The sequence below is a fragment of the Poecilia formosa genome, unplaced genomic scaffold, assembly GCF_000485575.1.
Source record: "Poecilia formosa unplaced genomic scaffold, Poecilia_formosa-5.1.2 Scaffold16, whole genome shotgun sequence".
NCBI lineage: Eukaryota > Metazoa > Chordata > Actinopteri > Cyprinodontiformes > Poeciliidae > Poecilia > Poecilia formosa.
In genome coordinates, this window is record NW_006799955.1 from 3,764,587 (window position 1) to 3,781,533 (window position 16,947).

A 16,947-nucleotide genomic window follows, 5' to 3' on the forward strand; every position below is an offset into this window, starting at 1 on the left:
TGAAGCTGTCAGTCTGATTCTGCACCATTGTTCCCCGAGCAGCCGGAAGAAGTGCCTGTATAAGCACTACTGTATGCGACAGCTGCACCGGTCAGCCCAGTATACTGTGCTGGAAACTGGCTCTAGGTTCACCACTTTCTGCTTAATAAAGGATTCTGCAAGGTAAAACTGGATCATGGTGGAGGAAAAAAAAATTGTGAACTCTCAGAGCTTCATGGGGCGTCAGGCAGGAGGATACTGAAAATTATAACGAAATGAATGGTGAGTATGAACGATTACAGGTGACAGGCCTGCATTTAAACATATTGATATGAGATAAATTAGATTTTTCATCATTTCTTTCTTTTACATCTTTTGTTTGTGGCTTCAAGTATTTTATGTTTTTTTTTTGTTTTTTTTTTTTCTGCTGGTTTGTTACTTTTTGATGCTGCAGGGAACAATTCCTAAGTGGTTCATTTGTCAAGCCATACCAGACACCACATCTCAGCTGTCACTCTATGGTCATTGCTTCTTATATTTCTCACTCAACAGGCAGACCGTGATATAGCCAAACCAACATGGAATCATTTTAAAGCTTTCTTTTTTCTTTTTTTTTTCTTTTCTTTTTTTTTGTAAGCAGTTTAAGGGCACAAATCTGTAAATTAGGTACTAGAAATAAGAAAGGTGTCTGCATGTGTTGGCAATCCAGGTAAACCTGTTTCATAGACAAATGAAAGATTTTTCAGTATTATGTTTAGTTGAAAATCTTATGTTGATAAATATAATTTTTAACTAAATAAATTATGGCACAAATTTAAGCAATAACAAAGTAACTTATTTAAGATAAAATTAACTCAAAAAGTTTTTTTTTGTTTTTTTGTTATTTGTGTCTTGCATTTTATTAGGACGGATAGATTTTGCCATTATCTTAAATTATATTTAAAATGGGAAAGACAAGAGAACAGACTCTTTCCAAGTTTTCATAACAACCATCAGATGTTAACTCAATGTTTGTTAGGCATCCCTAAAAAAAATACCTTTTTTGTCTTGATGTTACAAAAAAGGTAGTTGGCTAAACGGGTGAGAATTGTATTCAACTTTAGAGAAATCAAAAACTCCAGATTAGGTAAAACAAAAGACAAGCATGTTGAAGAAAGGCTGCTTGGTGCTGGGGATCCACAATTCTGTGAGACTGGACTACCTGCTAAAAGTTATACTGCATTGTATCAAAAAAATTTAACATACAAAAGAAAACATAAGGGCTTCTTCCACAAAACTGGAAGGCTAATTATTTTTTTTTACTTATCTTTAGCTGGGATGCCAAAAAACACAGTCAGCAGTGCATAGCCAGCTGCTCTTTTTATCCAGATTAGAGTAGAAAAAGGGTCTCGTTTGAGACAGAGTGCTGTGTGGAAGAGGATAGGGACACTCTGGGGATACCCCTGTCTCCCCTCCACCTCCATCTCACAAACAGGAATAAAAGCAAAGGCTGGTTCTCATATGGTTAAGAAGATGCTCTGACAATCTTTTGTATGTCAATGCAGAAAAGGCAAAGTTTTCCTAACAAAGCCTCCGTACTGTCATTTGTGATAACAGAGAGCATTACAGCATAATTACGCCGAGTGTCTCTCTACAGCACTTCACATCAGATGCAACAACAAACAGCACAAACCATATTTCCCAGGGCCACAATGTGCATAATCTCTTTATCGACTGCGTAGTTTAAGACTTGCTAAAGGTATTAACAAACACTGTCTGTGTTTCTCTTCTCTGCTCTCCACAGAAGAGAAGTGGGTCGTCGCATTATAACACATTTAGCTAAAGGTAAGATCATATCTTGTTTTTGCTGGTTTGAAAATTATATCATCGACGTTCAAAACCCATTAGCATACCGAATTTATCCCCGCGAGATGGATGGTGTTCAAAGCTCACACAACTGTTGTTGAGACACCACAAAAGACTGGCTGATAACAGGGACAGGGTGTGATGTTGGAGCAGACAAGTGTTTAGTCAATAAAGACAGCTGTTTCACTGACACAAGAGATGCATCTGATTTCACAAAGATAAAAAGAAAATCCATTTTTTTCTCAACCTTGTGCTAAATATGTGTTTTTTTTTTTGTAAAATAGGCATTGAATTTTAACTGATATCTATTTGGACATTCATATGAATTTCATTTTTCCCTCTTTTGAATTACATTTTTCAGATGTAATATTAAAACGGTTATCACGCAGATCCTTATCTTGCCATGTATGACAGCATAGACATGTTTTATGTGAGTATAGCTGTGATGAAATGAAGCACATGAAGTGTGAGCAGTGGTTATGACGTGTTCCTGTTTTTTTATGAAGTGTTTGGTTGAGATTAAGGGTTTGAAATTGTGTTTTCTGTGTGACGGAGCAGAGTAAGTTGCTTTTACCACGGTGACATAATCACCTGACCACTTCGGGTTTAAAGTTCAGTTCTCTATATAGTCTTTGAGTGCATCCAAGTGGTTAAAGTATGAGTTACATCAGTGAGACAATACCTCTGACTTCAAGCATTCAGCATGGTGAGGTGAGATAATCTTCTTCAGTGCAGACAGAGCATCTGCCTAGGGAAGCATGAGATTAAGGAGCATATGTTCAGAGCAACATTTGAGTAGCACTTGTATCTATTTCATATCTTTGTTGCATTTATGAGTTTTGTTGCTATTGCTGGAATATTTTTCAACATGTCTAAAAAGAAGCCATGGCAGCTAGACCAAATCTCTGTTTTCCACAACCTAAAAACTTCTGAAACCAATATTTATTGTACATAGATGTTAGAAGGGTGCACCATGCAAAGTAGTGATATTATCTACTGTTTACTATCGCAAATGGCACAACATTTGCTCATCTCATGTTGGTAACAAACCAAAAGTCTCACCAGACATATATGTTTGCGGTTTGGTTAAAATGTGTTTGTTCTTCGTTTAGAATAGTAACGTCACTTGGGTGGACAAGCCAGAAATTTTAATCAAGTAAAATTTGCATTTCTTCAAAAATCATATTTTTGAAGAAATGCAAAAGCAGAAGTAAAAAAAAAGTATGGTGCATTACAAATACTTCTAAAAGTATATATTTTTCATTAAGTTACTCAAGTAAATTTAACCAGGTACTAACCACCTCTGTAAGTTAAATAACATTAAACCATTAAAAACAAGCTACCCCAGGTTCCTTACATCTGACAAAATATTGAATAAAGTTACAGAAGAGAAGCAGACTGCAATACAGTTCATGCCACTTGGAGAAAAATTATATATCAGGCAACTTAATTTCCTTTTTACAAAGTATGAAGTAATGAGAAACCGAATTAACTATGTGATGTAAAACATGGATTGGAAATTAATGTCAGAGAAGCAGCAACACCCAACTCCTTCCAGCATTTATAGTTAAGAGTAGACTGATAAGTCATGACTGATGATTAATATCTGCTTTTTGTTAGTTTGACAGCAAGTACAATTTTATTGCTTATCAGCTGAACCATTGAGAGGCCATTCTATATAAATGATGAAAACTTTTGCTTGTTCTTTGTTTCAGAAATGTTCAAGGAATTATGAACAACAGCTATTCACACAATCCAAAATTATGCTAACATTTGTTTTGTTTGAAGAGTCCAAATCCAGGTCTTATTAAAATTACAAATACATGAAAAAATATTCAAATGGAAATTATTACACACTTATACACACACACTTATATTTGCAAACCCTAAATAATGACTTAAAATAAATTATCTACTGCAAAAGCTAGATATTTTTCTGTAATGTGATAAACCATCTCATAAGAATTTTTTCAAATAACCAATTAATAAATCTATCAGGTGTGCTTATATTCCTTGTTAATGGATGGAAAGTAACTTTAGAACCGTTTTCTTGAAAGTGTATTTTATTTTCATCATCAACTCTTTACACCTTAGTTCCTTTCATGAAAAAAAGACACTTTTCTTGAAAAGCATACAATAATTGAATCCTTTGGATCATAAAATTCTTTTTTTGTGTGATTTGCTTAGTATATAGCGTATATTTTTGTTTTGTTTGTCGTAGAAACCCAGCCCCGGCGCGCCATATTGTGCCAGGGGCATTGTGTTTGGTTATCTGTCAACTGCTTCTGTCAGAAAATATGCAGTGCTGCAACTGTATTGCAACAGGAGGTTAAACAATCCTAAAACCCTTTTTCATACCTGTTGTGTGTGTTTTTGGTAGGCGAGTTTTCTCCTTTTCTAAGACTTCCTCTCTCCATCCATTTTTCTCCCCAGTCAGTTTGCACCCAGCCGTCTCCTTCGAGCAGAATTTAATTAGTACATGTGGCACAGAGTTGAAGGACACTGAAACATTAAGTAGATGTATTTACTTGTGAAAAAGCTGGTCAATTAAGACACTGTCTCATCTGAAGAAGCTGTGCCAGTGTTGCAAACGTCAGCACAGATGGCTTAAGCTTGATACCAGTAAATTTGTCCATTAAAAATTCACAGAGAAGGTGTCATGGCTTAACAGCACGAAGCAGAATCTCACATCAGGAGGCTAATGTGGCTGAGTTGTCTCCACACAAAGCTTCACACGCATGGGTGAATACATTCAGTTTCCTTTGATTAGGGAAATAAGAATCAAGGGGTCTCACCTGCACATAAAGATTTTGAAGAAGGATTGGAGATCAGACTTTAGGTATTTGTGTTGAAAAGTCGTTTTATGTTTTTGGAAATTAGTAGAGTTTTAGAAAATAGAATTTACCGTGTGCTTTTCAACCTGCAGTTTTGATATTTTAGTTAATAAATGCCATAGGTCATGTTAAAATGCAGAACATTCCTTTATATTTTCCTTTTATCGGTACTAGAAAAAAAATCCCAACACAATAAAAGTGGATAAGTATTTATTTATTTTATTTTTTTTTATGTCTGTTGGCTTCAAATATTTAAATAGTTAACCAGTGGAAAAATAAAAGAAAATAACTGATATGCATATTAGGTATTGACATCAAGGTATTTTATGACTGCTTGACTGTACTAAAGCTAAACCAGAATTGTTGCTGTTTGGTGAAACATAAAATGTTATTCACATTCAGATTTATTTGACTCGCTATCTGGTAGGTAAATTTGGACCCTCTATTGACAAGGGGAGGTATTTTGTATCACTTTATATAGTCATTAGTGACATAAGAGAAAAAAAAAATTGCCTCTCAGTAATTCATTTCCCTTTCAGTGTGCTTTATATTGTTCGTCACAGCACATTTTTATGCACTGTTTGTTATTACAAACCCCAAATGTATGCAACCGCATCGATGAAGTATATTTTCATCAAAGGTTGAGTGTGAACTAATATCAACCTTTCAGATTGCAGAGCAGCTTTGTGAATCTCCGCAGGGTTCATGTTTCCAATTTAGAAGCTTTGGATGTGACTCTTTTTGTGTGTTTGGCTCCTTCCTGGCTAAGCGGTGCCGAGTTTTCACGGTTCAAGATCGCTCTTTCCTGAGATGTTGCCATGACACCTATTTAGAAAGACTGGTCTGCTGCCAGCAAATCAAAAAGGTGTATATATATATATATATATATATATATATATATATATATATTTTTTTATTTTTATTTTTTTTTGCCTTTGTCAGCTCACTGTTAACCATCACTCATGTCTTATTGATTATTTACAGTGCTGGTATTTTACGATTAATGTGATACAAAATAATTAAGCATCAGTGTACTGTAAATATGTATTAAAGATGCTAAATAACAAAGGTTGAGCAGCACATTAAAAAAAATCCAGTTCAGTTTTGACCACTGTATATGCTTTAAATTGTTCATGACATGCTTTCATATCTCAGCTTGTCTTGATCTAGAGCCAAAAAGGCAACAGAAAAATAAAGGGTGTATCGTCTTATACTTTGTGCGTATAATTATTTAGTTGAGGTGAGAACAGTCAACATTTGTAAGATTTTGAACTAGAGAATAACAAATGTCGATTGGACATTATCAGCTAACTGTGGTGTACAGCAGTATCTTCTTACGCTGCTTAGATTGTAAACAACAAAGGAGGAGCAACCATTACCATGTATTGAACACACAAATAAGCAGTCCATTACATGGTAGCACAAAAACACAGGACAACTATGCACACACTAATACCTAAGGGCAATTTAGAGATGCATATTATCTTGACGTGTCTGTTTTTTCCACTGTGAGAGAAAGCCAGAGGACCCAGAGAAAACCCACGCAAACGCCTTGCAGAAAGACCACAGCCTGAGTTTCGAATCCAACATTTTTGTTTTTGTTGCTTGCTAACAAAAACAAAAATGTTTTTGTAGGGCTGCTGTGCCATGCAGCCCTATTATCATTAGTCCTATGAAATTATCATCAATGATTGTTTTATCTGTTATGCCTCATGGCAAACCCCAGGTTTTGCCACTCTGGGTAGAGAACCATATATCAAAAGGCAACACTGTGTGAGCTACATTTGGTGGATAAAAAGTGCTATATAAAAAAACATCATCTTAATTACAAACTCTGATTTACATTATCATTGATTTTAAAAAATGTGCATTATTACAATCATTATAAATTATTCCAATGGCACACAATTTCACAATCTCAAAATCAGACTTCGGCTGTGTTTTCTTTTCAAGAATTAGAACACTCATTCATAATTGTAGAATTTAAGATGCTAACCCTCCACACTTTTCACATCGTTAAGTAGTTTCTGTCGCTTGTGGTTTTTAATCTGACTCTAATTCACAATACATTTTAATAGCAGTGAGAGCTGCCCTACTTCCCAATTTCTCTCAGATAACTGTGAATATTTTGCATATAAAAAATGATTCAAGATCTCTCCATGATACTGGCTATATATAAATGATAAGGCTTGTCTGCGGAATGTGAACTCCACATCCCACAGCTTTCCTCAGCCTGTGTGAAAGATAAAAGCAGCCATGCGTCTCTGTGAAAGGCTTTGGCAGCTCTGTTTCTGCCAGCGAGCTGACTTTTGCTAACTTTCAGGTGGCATGGGAAAATATAGTCATAAATAAATGATAGACTTATGAATAATTTAGGCATGCATTGTGATTGACATGAGGGTGAGAGTACCTGATTATGCCTCGACAGCGTGAGACTTAAATTACAGCAAATCAAAACTTCAGGCTGAATGCGAAGCATCTGCTGTGCTGCCTGTCTGCTGTTTTTTTGTATTTTGATCACCGATTGTAACAACAAAAGGCAGCTGAGACGAAGCAGCGCTTTAGCTTAGGCATGTTTCATTAAAGAAAAAAAAAAATGCCAATGTAGTTTGGTGTGAAAGATTTACAGAAAACCCACAATCTCGTCAGCAATGCGAAAGTTTTGTGAGCTCAGAACTATCAACAAGTTCTTCACAGAATATCGGTTATTTAGCAGAATGCAAATACATGCCGGCCTTAAAAGAGCCTGTCCGCCATCTCCAGCTCTTGATTTAATAAAATATTACAGTGAAAATAGTGCATGTGCATAGTCATGTGGCTAATCCACAGCAATGCTTCCTTTTGTTGTTTCTAAGAAGAGGAAGAACAGATCAATGAGAGCTGAAGCTGCAGAGGAGAGGCTGCAGCAGGCGTCACCAGGCTGCAGCTCGGATTCGTGCTGAGTGCTGAACAGGGGGCTGAGGGGTGTGTGGTGGGGGGGCTCACTTCTCTCCACCAACACCCCCCCACCTCCCTCCACAACCTCTACCCCTTCCCCTCCCCTTCTTTCATGTGTGCGGAGGAGATCTGTCTGCAGCCTCAGGCACGGTGCACGTTAACAATTGTACAGAGCGCATGTGGAAATCTCATTTGCATAAATCTGTAGATGTTGCAATGTTTCCTTCAGTGGATTCCTTTGTGTTTAATTGGAGATTGCTTTTATTAGTATTTTTAGCTTGCATATACTTGTGCAATTTTTCCAGAGCCAAATGAGAAAAGAGGCTTCTGCATTCGCTAATTATTTATTTGCATAATTTGTACATCCGGCAGGACATGCGCAAACACAGATGATCTACAAATGTATCAATCACTCTTCAGTGGAAATTGCTGAAGTTCACTTCACTACTATTGACTATTATCCTGATTTTAGCTGTTTGTCTTTTCCATGGATCTATGCATCATTCGTATTTTGATCCATAAACCTTATGCTTATAGTGCACATTAGGACAGTTACCCCCTATTCTCTCAGCTTCTTACATGTATAGAGGAAGAAGCCGCCATAACTTTCCACAAAATGAATATTTGATAAATAGTTTTGTGTACTGTCAGTGCCTGGGATCCTCCACTGACATCATCTGTAGCAGCATAATCATCCAGGCCACAGCCTTTCCTCAGGGGAGTCCAGCTGAGACCTGAGTTTTGCTCTCTCTCTCTCTCTCTCCCTCTCTCTCTCTCTCTCTCTCTCTCTCTCTCTCGTCCTGCCTGCGCCATTTGGTTTTACCATTTATGGTCGAGTGTGACATCCGTGATGGATGAGAGCAACACACAGCCTAAGAATGGCTATGAGGATGAGGAGTTGTAAGATTTTCTTTGTGCTGACATAGTTTTAACTGCATATTATACTATATTGACTATTCTCATGTAAGAAAAGACCTCGTAAGAACTTCAAAGCAATCTGGGATGTATAATTGTGCACCGGATTTAAACTGTGGAAGCACTTTGTGTCTGCAACGTATTGATGACATGGTCACTTGGTCACTTGGCAGAAGCACATTGAATAAAGATGTAACAATAAAAATTACAAGGTAATATACAGCAGTAGGTTAAAGAAAACAATAAAATACAATTGTTTAGCAATACCTTTGGAAATATTAAGAATCTCCAATATTTGTTTTCACAACATACAGGTTTCACAAATCAGAAACCTTTTCTACATCAGAAGTATTCCTGTACATATGCACACACAGACCACAGACTACCACAGTACACAGTAAGTTCAGTAATATTGAAAGCTTTTTGTACAATTCTACCTGTTTTTAGCATTATGGAATGCTTGTTAGGAGTTCTATAGTATTGGATAGCATTAGTTTGCAACAGATTGTATTTCATATTGTACGATTCTTTAAACAAGTCGCTCTTGAAAAATGAGACGTTGCGTCTCAGTGATTCAGGATGATCCATCAGCCTGTAGCTCCAACAATAGATGGATTACGTCTGCAGGTTTCATTATTCAGAAATACATGCGTCTGCGAAATTGTTGTTGGCACCACGCTGTGATGTTAAGCTAACTCGCTTCACTGTAGAGCATGTTTGCTTCAATGTTTTTTGACTGAGACCCAAATCCTGAGATGTTTTGGGTCTTTTTCCTCAGGTTTTCCACTCCGTATCTCTTGTCTCTTTCCATCATAGTTAAGGAACACTACGAAGTGTCTTGTGCACACTTCGTAGTGTTTCACAGGCAACAGTAATGACTGTTGCCTGTGAAACACATCAGGACAGGGCAAAAATAAAACAGGAAATGAAGACAGAGATTTTGCCCTGAGGATTTTATTTTTAATTAAATCATTTGAGTAATCCAAGGACTCATCGCAACTCACATGAAACAGTTTCTGGTGGTCCAATGAGGGTCACGCACCCCCATTCCTAACAAATTTGAAATGGTAAAATGAAAATGGTGAGCAACATCTCAAACTCTACAGGCTACTGTTAACATGCCAAATGTGAATTTTCTTGACAGCATCATTCTAAAAAGCCTAAAGTTGCCTCCAATTGTAATTAGGTTTAAATTGGAATGAATGCAGTTTGAAACCTCTTATCTGTCATGAGAACATTGGTGTGAATTTGTTTCATTAACTTAATTTTTATACTATTCAAGTATCAGGTTAGGTTTATTTTATCATGATACATAAATATTATTTCTGTGTTTTTCTTTTATCATGACTGCAATACAGTATATTAAATAATCTGCCATCTGGAGTTTATGGTATTTGAACATAATGTGGCATTAATGTGTTAGAGAAGAACAATAATGAAGGTGATAAACAAGGCAGATGCAATGAGTCAGCCTTGTTTTACTCCCTTTCTCTTCTGTGCTGTAAAACTAGGTTTTAAACGTCATATTTTTATTCACTGCACACCCAGACCTCATGATGCTGATGATGTCTGAATGACTGGGGCAACACCCCTGCCCCTTTTTTGCTCCATTAAATAATTTTGTTATGATGTCTTATATTCTACATTTTACTGTCTGTTTGCCACACTTTACAAATTACCTCAATTGCAGTATGGCTCTACGTATATAATTAGATACTCTCTAAGCCTTTGTTTGTTTGGTTTTTTTGCCTGCTGTCTTCAATTTTCTTCTGTCAGTTGATGGAGCCTCTCGAAGTGAGAGCAAATATAGGTCACCGTCACTGGTGCAATGGTGTAACAAATGCCATCGCTCCAGCTCATGTTTTACATTTTTATGTAACAGGGCAGCATATGTTTGAGGAAATATAGATAAGACGGATTACTGGAAAACTTGCCATTAAAGATTTTGGAGTAAATGATGACAGTAACAAACAAAACATATTTTACATTCAGAACAAATTTATTGGTATGATGAAGATGTGCTAAATACCTCGGGACAAACTTCTTTTATTGTGGTGTCTCATGCTGAACATTTTTGATATCCAAACCTTTAATACCCTTTTGCTATTTGGACGCTAATTACATCTCTTGCTATAACATTTCACTGCTTTGCAGCAGTAGGATTTAGAAATTATTTTACGTCTTGTTTTCTGTTTTTTGTGTGTTGCGAGAGAATAATGAACTGCAGATCAATACAAAAATTTAAGTTTGTATACAGCGTTGAAATGGCTATTATAAACTACCTGGTACACATTTATGTCAGTCCTAGCTAATTATACAATTATCAAAAAAGAATGCATTTAATTCAATTTAAAACTGATGCAATCATTTCAAAGTAAAATGTACTTTAAGTTACACAGTCTTCCCTGTTACTAGACAACAGAAATCCAGTAGGAATGAATCACTTTGGCTCATGTTCCTGTGTATTAGCATGACTAAGTCAGTGGCATTGATTTTTTTTTTTAAAAGAGGAGAGAGAGGCGCACGCAATAACTGTAAAATAATAATTTAAGAAAGCGTGATGCTGATAAGGACAGCAGCTTTCCATTAGCCTGAGTAGCCCGTGCCATTTAGTGCCCATGTAATTTATAGTATAGTGTTTTTATTGTTTTCAGAATAAAAAAATTATTGCTATGTTTATGTCAGATATGTCAAAATCTTTATGGCTTTGTGTCTCTGTGGAGCTTAAGGTGTGTGTGTGTGTGTGTGTGTGCGTGTGCGTGTGTGTGTGTGGGGGTGTGTGTGTGTGTGTGTGTGTGTGTGTGTTTGTAGAGTCGGTGCATCCTCTTTACTGCTGTGTTGTTGTTGAAATGCTTCTGTGGTCATTCTGATTCGGCAGTAACAGCCAGCTGTGAGCTTTAAAGAGCTCAGCAAGCTCCATCAGTGTACAGTCTGTACTCCTCCGCTTGCTTCCTGCGTGGAAACCACATATTTTAAAAAAAGACCACTGTAATGTGAAATGTCAGATATAAACAGCTAACCAGATCTGCAAATGGGACAATTTAAAGTTTATATACTGTATATGTTCATATATATATAATGTCAACGCACTTGAGTGACATTCATCGCATAGAAAAGAAACAAGGGGATTTTGGTGTAATTCTCAGGAGGAGAGGATTTTTTACAAGTCATCCAAAGATGATACATCAATATTTTAACTAAATATTAAACTACGTATTATAAGAAAAAGAGAAGCAAGAGTTCACTGTTGTCGGAATCAAGAATATTTTTTTAATATGTATTTTTAAACAAAAACAAAGAATTAAACCCAAAATCAGTTATTATTGCATGAATTTTACTGTAGAATCTACCACTAGGGGAAGGTTTACAGCCAGGAATAGAAGGCTGAAATTGTTTTTAAACTGGCTAATAATAACACTTCAGAATCTATCTCAGAAGTCTAAAGAAAGGGATTTTTCAACCAGACACTGAGTCTAATTTCTACTCAGAGAAGTTAAAGTTAAAGGGAGCTGCCCAATCTTTAGGAATAGCTTTGATGCATCAGTGTTCAGCATCAGAATTGGCACAATAAACTAGAAAAAAAAAAAAGTGTCCAGCGGGGTCAGATGAGGCGTTTCCTTTCACAGAACCAAGTTGCACTTCTGCTACAACCCCGCGCCTCCTTTCTGGTTGAGGCTGTGGATGTCTAGATTCTCACTTTTAATTGCTTTCGGAACCAAGTAGGCAAAATAAAGAAAAAAAAAAGATATTCACACGCTCCTTTGGACTTTCAATTTGGTTCTGTCTGAGTTCTGTTTTTCTTTACTGCATTCTCACTTTTTTTTTTTTTGTCAGTCATTTCCCCTAAGCTCTTTGACTCGTGCTCCTATCACAGCTACAACACATTTTATCAATGAGATTCACCTTCTCTTTGTTCCAAATATTGTTCATCCTTTTGTTTAACCTCCCCATTATGATTGTCTTCATCTTGGTTTCTGTGATTGCTCTCCATGCCCCTGTGTTGTTTGTCCCTGTCATATGATATTTTTGGAAGTTCAGTCTGCGATTTTGAATTCCTCCTGCCGGCATTTGGGTCCATCAGAACAACAGAATGTGACACGTACTCAAAGAATGTTACTGGACGACATGGAGCACATGTCCAAATGTGCCAACAAAAAATATCTTGTAGGAACTTCAAGCTTCTTGGACTTTCAAATGACCAAATTTGGACAGTTCCTATAAGGCATATCATAAACCATGTGGTAATTCACTCTTTGTCATCAAACTGGCATGACTGTACCTTTAGTCTAGCAAGGACATTTCAAAAATAGCTGGAGAAAAACAGTCAAAAGAGATTAAAGGTCAAATCTGAGACATCTGTAGTGCCCTCTGGAAGCAAAACATGCTATTTCTAATATGACGCCACAAGCTGATGTAACTGAAAGCATTACAAGACAGAAGTGATGTATTGATCGGGCAAAAATGCATTAAAGTAAAGTTGAGACTTAGCGAGGTTAATAGAGATGATGTAGGGCATGAGAAAATAGAAACTGTATAGTTAAGCTGTTTTAATGAGACACAATGTAAGTACTATTTAGAACTTTTGATAGGATTAAATATTAATTTTTTTATATAACCTTCTTTCTGGCATATGCAGTAAATACTGAAGAAAAACTGATATTTGCTGGCCTAGTAAAAACCAGTCCCTTGATCTATGCTTTGCTTTGTACAGAGGGTCTGGATCTTAGGCTATTAAGAAATAATTGCCTGCTGGAAACATGGACTGTGTTGAAGTTTTAAATAAATGGATCTCATTTTACTTAATCGCTAACGTTTGGCCATGACATGTGTAATCCGCCACCTTGATGAAGCTTACTGAAAATTGCAACCTCTGTAAACAACCCTACGAGGACTAGGGCAATTCAATCTTTTATCTCATACATTCTTATTGCTTTGACATTAATTGCTAAATATTTGGCTTTATTCACTTCCTCTGTTACTATTGCCAAACTACAGACAGACTACAACACTAAAACAGCGCAGAAATCGACAGAATCATTCTCGACACCTCCTGTTTGCCAATTGGCCCTGCTGAAATTCAACCGGAGAAATCCAGCTTAATGTGAGTAATCCCTGACAGAGTGCAGGAGATGAGAATCAAGTTGAACTGACTAGGCAGCCAATGGCCAGGCTGGGTCTTTGGCATCTTGCGCTTTAAGGTGTGGTGTAATTGTGGCTTGGAATTGCCATGTGTCTGTGATGACTGTAATTCAGGACTCTCTATAAGAGGGGGCGAAAAAATGTCTAAGCTTAATTCTATCCTGAAAGAGGAAGTGCTGGACCTTTTATGTTGACATACGATCCAGCTGAGTGCAAGAAAGGAATTGTGGCTCTTTGACTGCAACAACTGGGGGCCCCACTAACTCTTCAGGAGAACTTCCTGGCATAGGAAGCATCAGGAGCACATGCACTCTGGTGCAGACAAATCCTATTTCCTGTGGATGAAGTGGTTTACGCTGACATTTGCTTGTCAATCTCTTCCAGCTAGACGGTGTTTGTGCAGAAAACATTTTTTTGTAGAAGGCTGTTTGCATTTGGACCAGTGTGTGTTTTGTTGGCGGATTTGATTTAGGCTGGGATCAAAAGAGACTGGAAGGGTTCTTGTTTTTTGGAGACCCCACCCTCTCTTCTTTTCTCAAAGATGTTTTTGGCATCAGATGTTTTTTTTTTTCTTTTCATCTATCCAACCACACTTCCTATTACTCTCTCCTTACCTTTACTATTCCCAACTAAATCCCCTCATCTGTGCATTTCCCATTTAAACTCCTTGCCCCATTTTCACAAACACCTCCCCTCATCAGTTTCTTTAACATTTTGCTCCCTCCACCCCACACACCAATAACTCTCCTTCCTTGCTCTCCTCCTGGTCCTCCTCCCTCCCCGTGTCGGTAAAAATATCTGCAGACAGCAGTGGCAGAAGCATGCCTGACTCTGCCTCTCTCTCTCTCTCTCTCTCTCTCTCTCTCTTTCTCTCTCTCTCTCTCTTTCTCTGTCTCTCAGACATCCCACCCATGTGATCTCACAGGCTGCCTCTGCTCCCTGCTCCACTCTCTGCTCCAGTCAGGCTCCTGCCTTTCAGCCCGGCTGCAGCTAATGAGCCTTTGTGCGGCCAAAGATAGAAAGCGAAGGGAGAGTGCAACACAGTGACAGAAGAGGCAGTTGAAGTGAGAAAGAGTGTCGTCTCGCAACAATAAAGCATATGTTACCGACAACGCAGGCAGAGCTGGAAAATTACTCGTCTCCCTCAACCTCCTGCACTCTCTGCTCTCCCTTTTTCTCCCTCGCTCATGCCCGTGAAGCTCAGGGGTCGCTGCAAGTCAGTGGGCTGAGACAAAATGAGAATCTCTCCATTCATCATGTTTCACCTTCTCTGAGTGGCCACATTTGTGACTGGGTGGTTGTAGCGCTGTGAGAAGAGGTGAGAGGAGTCACACTCGGCCAGTGGATACAGGTCAGTTGTTCCTGTGAGGGCTCACACACACACACACACACACGCGCGCACACACCTAGACACACACATAGAAGTGGTCACAGTAGGATTGATGTGTCATGACTTGCTCCAGATCCCTTAGGCTTGTTGGCGTCACTCTGGATGAGTGTTGTGAGCCTTTCTCTGTCAACTTTGTGAATGATGAAGAGAAACAAAATACATTTGTGATGAAAGTGTGCTGGAGAACTGGGAGCACTGTTGATTAAGGATGAGAGTTTATGTCCGACTGAGTGTGTGATCAAATAGAGGCAAACACAGGGAGGGGCTTTTCCAAGCATGTTTTTATTTATTTTTTTTTTGCTCCATTAATTTGTTTGGGATTGAGAAGAGTGTGTGCTTGCCCAGCTATGATCAGTGGAAATGCGGTGGAGACAAAGAAAGGGCTGTTGGAGAAGCGCAACAATCTCTGGTTTTTATTTAGCCATGATTGAAGAGGTTCACCTTGGACCACCCACAGCTCTGTGGTTTATGATGTCATCCGCACTGAAGTTTTCATACTGGCACAATAGAATGCAGATGAAACCAGGAGGGGTCGGTCGTATGGGCTGCTCTTTATTGCTAAGAGTCCCTCACACAGGGTATGTAGCACAGGAAGCAGGGACCATATGGGCAGGCACTATTTGTGAGAGTACATTAGAATCTCCATGGAAACCACTTTTGATATCAAAGCCTGAGCGCAGCATTAGCTGAGGGCTAAGCACAAAAACACGCTTCCAACAATGGTATCTAATTAAGACCCCCGAGTACAAAATGGGCTAGAATTTGCACAGGTCATCTCTGTTGGAAATTTCCACTAGTGCTTGCCAAGGTGTGAAGTGGCTAGTGAAAGCAATTCTTTTTTTTTCCATGTGAGATCAAAAGCTTTTATAAGTCAGATTTTTTTTTTTTTTTTTAGAATTATGTAATAAGCTATTTAATCTGTCATTAATCTCTCCTGTGTTTCTCATTCAGAAGCAAGAGGCTCATTTTCTTTTCAGCTGTATCCATGGGCTGAGAATAAACTGCATCTAGTTCAGGATAACGCTGTCTGTTTCATATCCAAATTATTATAAATTCTTCATGAAGAGAGATTTACCCAGTGAGGTTACCCTGACTGACTTTCTTGCCTCACATTCCTTGGTTGTAGGTAAAGCCGTTGACTCTGGAGGTTCTCCAAATGCTGGCCGTGCCATGCCACAGCAGCCTCCAGGGAACAATGACCCTCTGGCTGGCAGAGCCAGTCCTCCCTCTCCGGGTTGCACCTCTCTCTCTCTTATTCTCTCTCAGGCAGCATGTCTTACCGACCGAATTTGCATCTGTAATGACTTGATAGCAGAGCCCAGATGAAACAGCGAGGCTGTCTGTGAATGGAACTCCCCCACAAGCTGCTCTGGCAGATAGACAGAGCGGAGACTGGCTGAAGATGCACGCCGTCTCTACTGATTCCAGGTTCTGAGAGAGAGGGCGAGAGAGAAAGCAACCAGGGAGAAGCTGCCAGTCATTGCGAGGCTCGCTGTACCTCTGCAGCACAGTTCTGTGATTTAAAAATGCAATTATTACTGTTAAAACAGTGAAAACAAAGCCTAAATATTTATTATATTTAATGACTACATTCATACAGTTGCATATATTATGCAAGCTGTGTAAGGATTGAGCTTTCTGTCTGAATGCTTTGGAAGGAAAAAAAAAACAAAACAAAATTGAAAATGGTGCACTGTTTGATGTCTGCCACGCAGTAGTATTAGAGGCAGATTAAATGTGACAGTAATTAGTTTTGGTGTATTTGACTGATGAGCCTATTCTTGTTTATTTGTCTAATTGCATCATCAGTCAGGGGAGCTAATGGACTCTTGGTTGACATTGACGTAGTCTGCTACAAAATCCTTTGCATGACGTGCCAATGACAAACATTTGAATTGAGAAAAGCAG

At 38.2% G+C, this 16,947-nt stretch overlaps 1 protein-coding gene across 2 annotated transcripts in view; it reads left to right on the plus strand.

The window, feature by feature from the left end:
• Positions 1–16,947, plus strand: part of csrnp3 (cysteine-serine-rich nuclear protein 3) — a 27,237-nt gene continuing 10,290 nt past the window's right edge. The window contains exons 1-3 of one of the 2 annotated variants that reach the window (XM_016668693.1): positions 1–261; positions 1,763–1,803; positions 14,550–15,000. The gene's annotated coding sequence lies outside the window, so the exon portion shown is untranslated. The remainder of the gene's footprint in view (positions 262–1,762; positions 1,804–14,549; positions 15,001–16,947) is intronic. The other variant, XM_007546571.2, reaches the window with a different exon arrangement.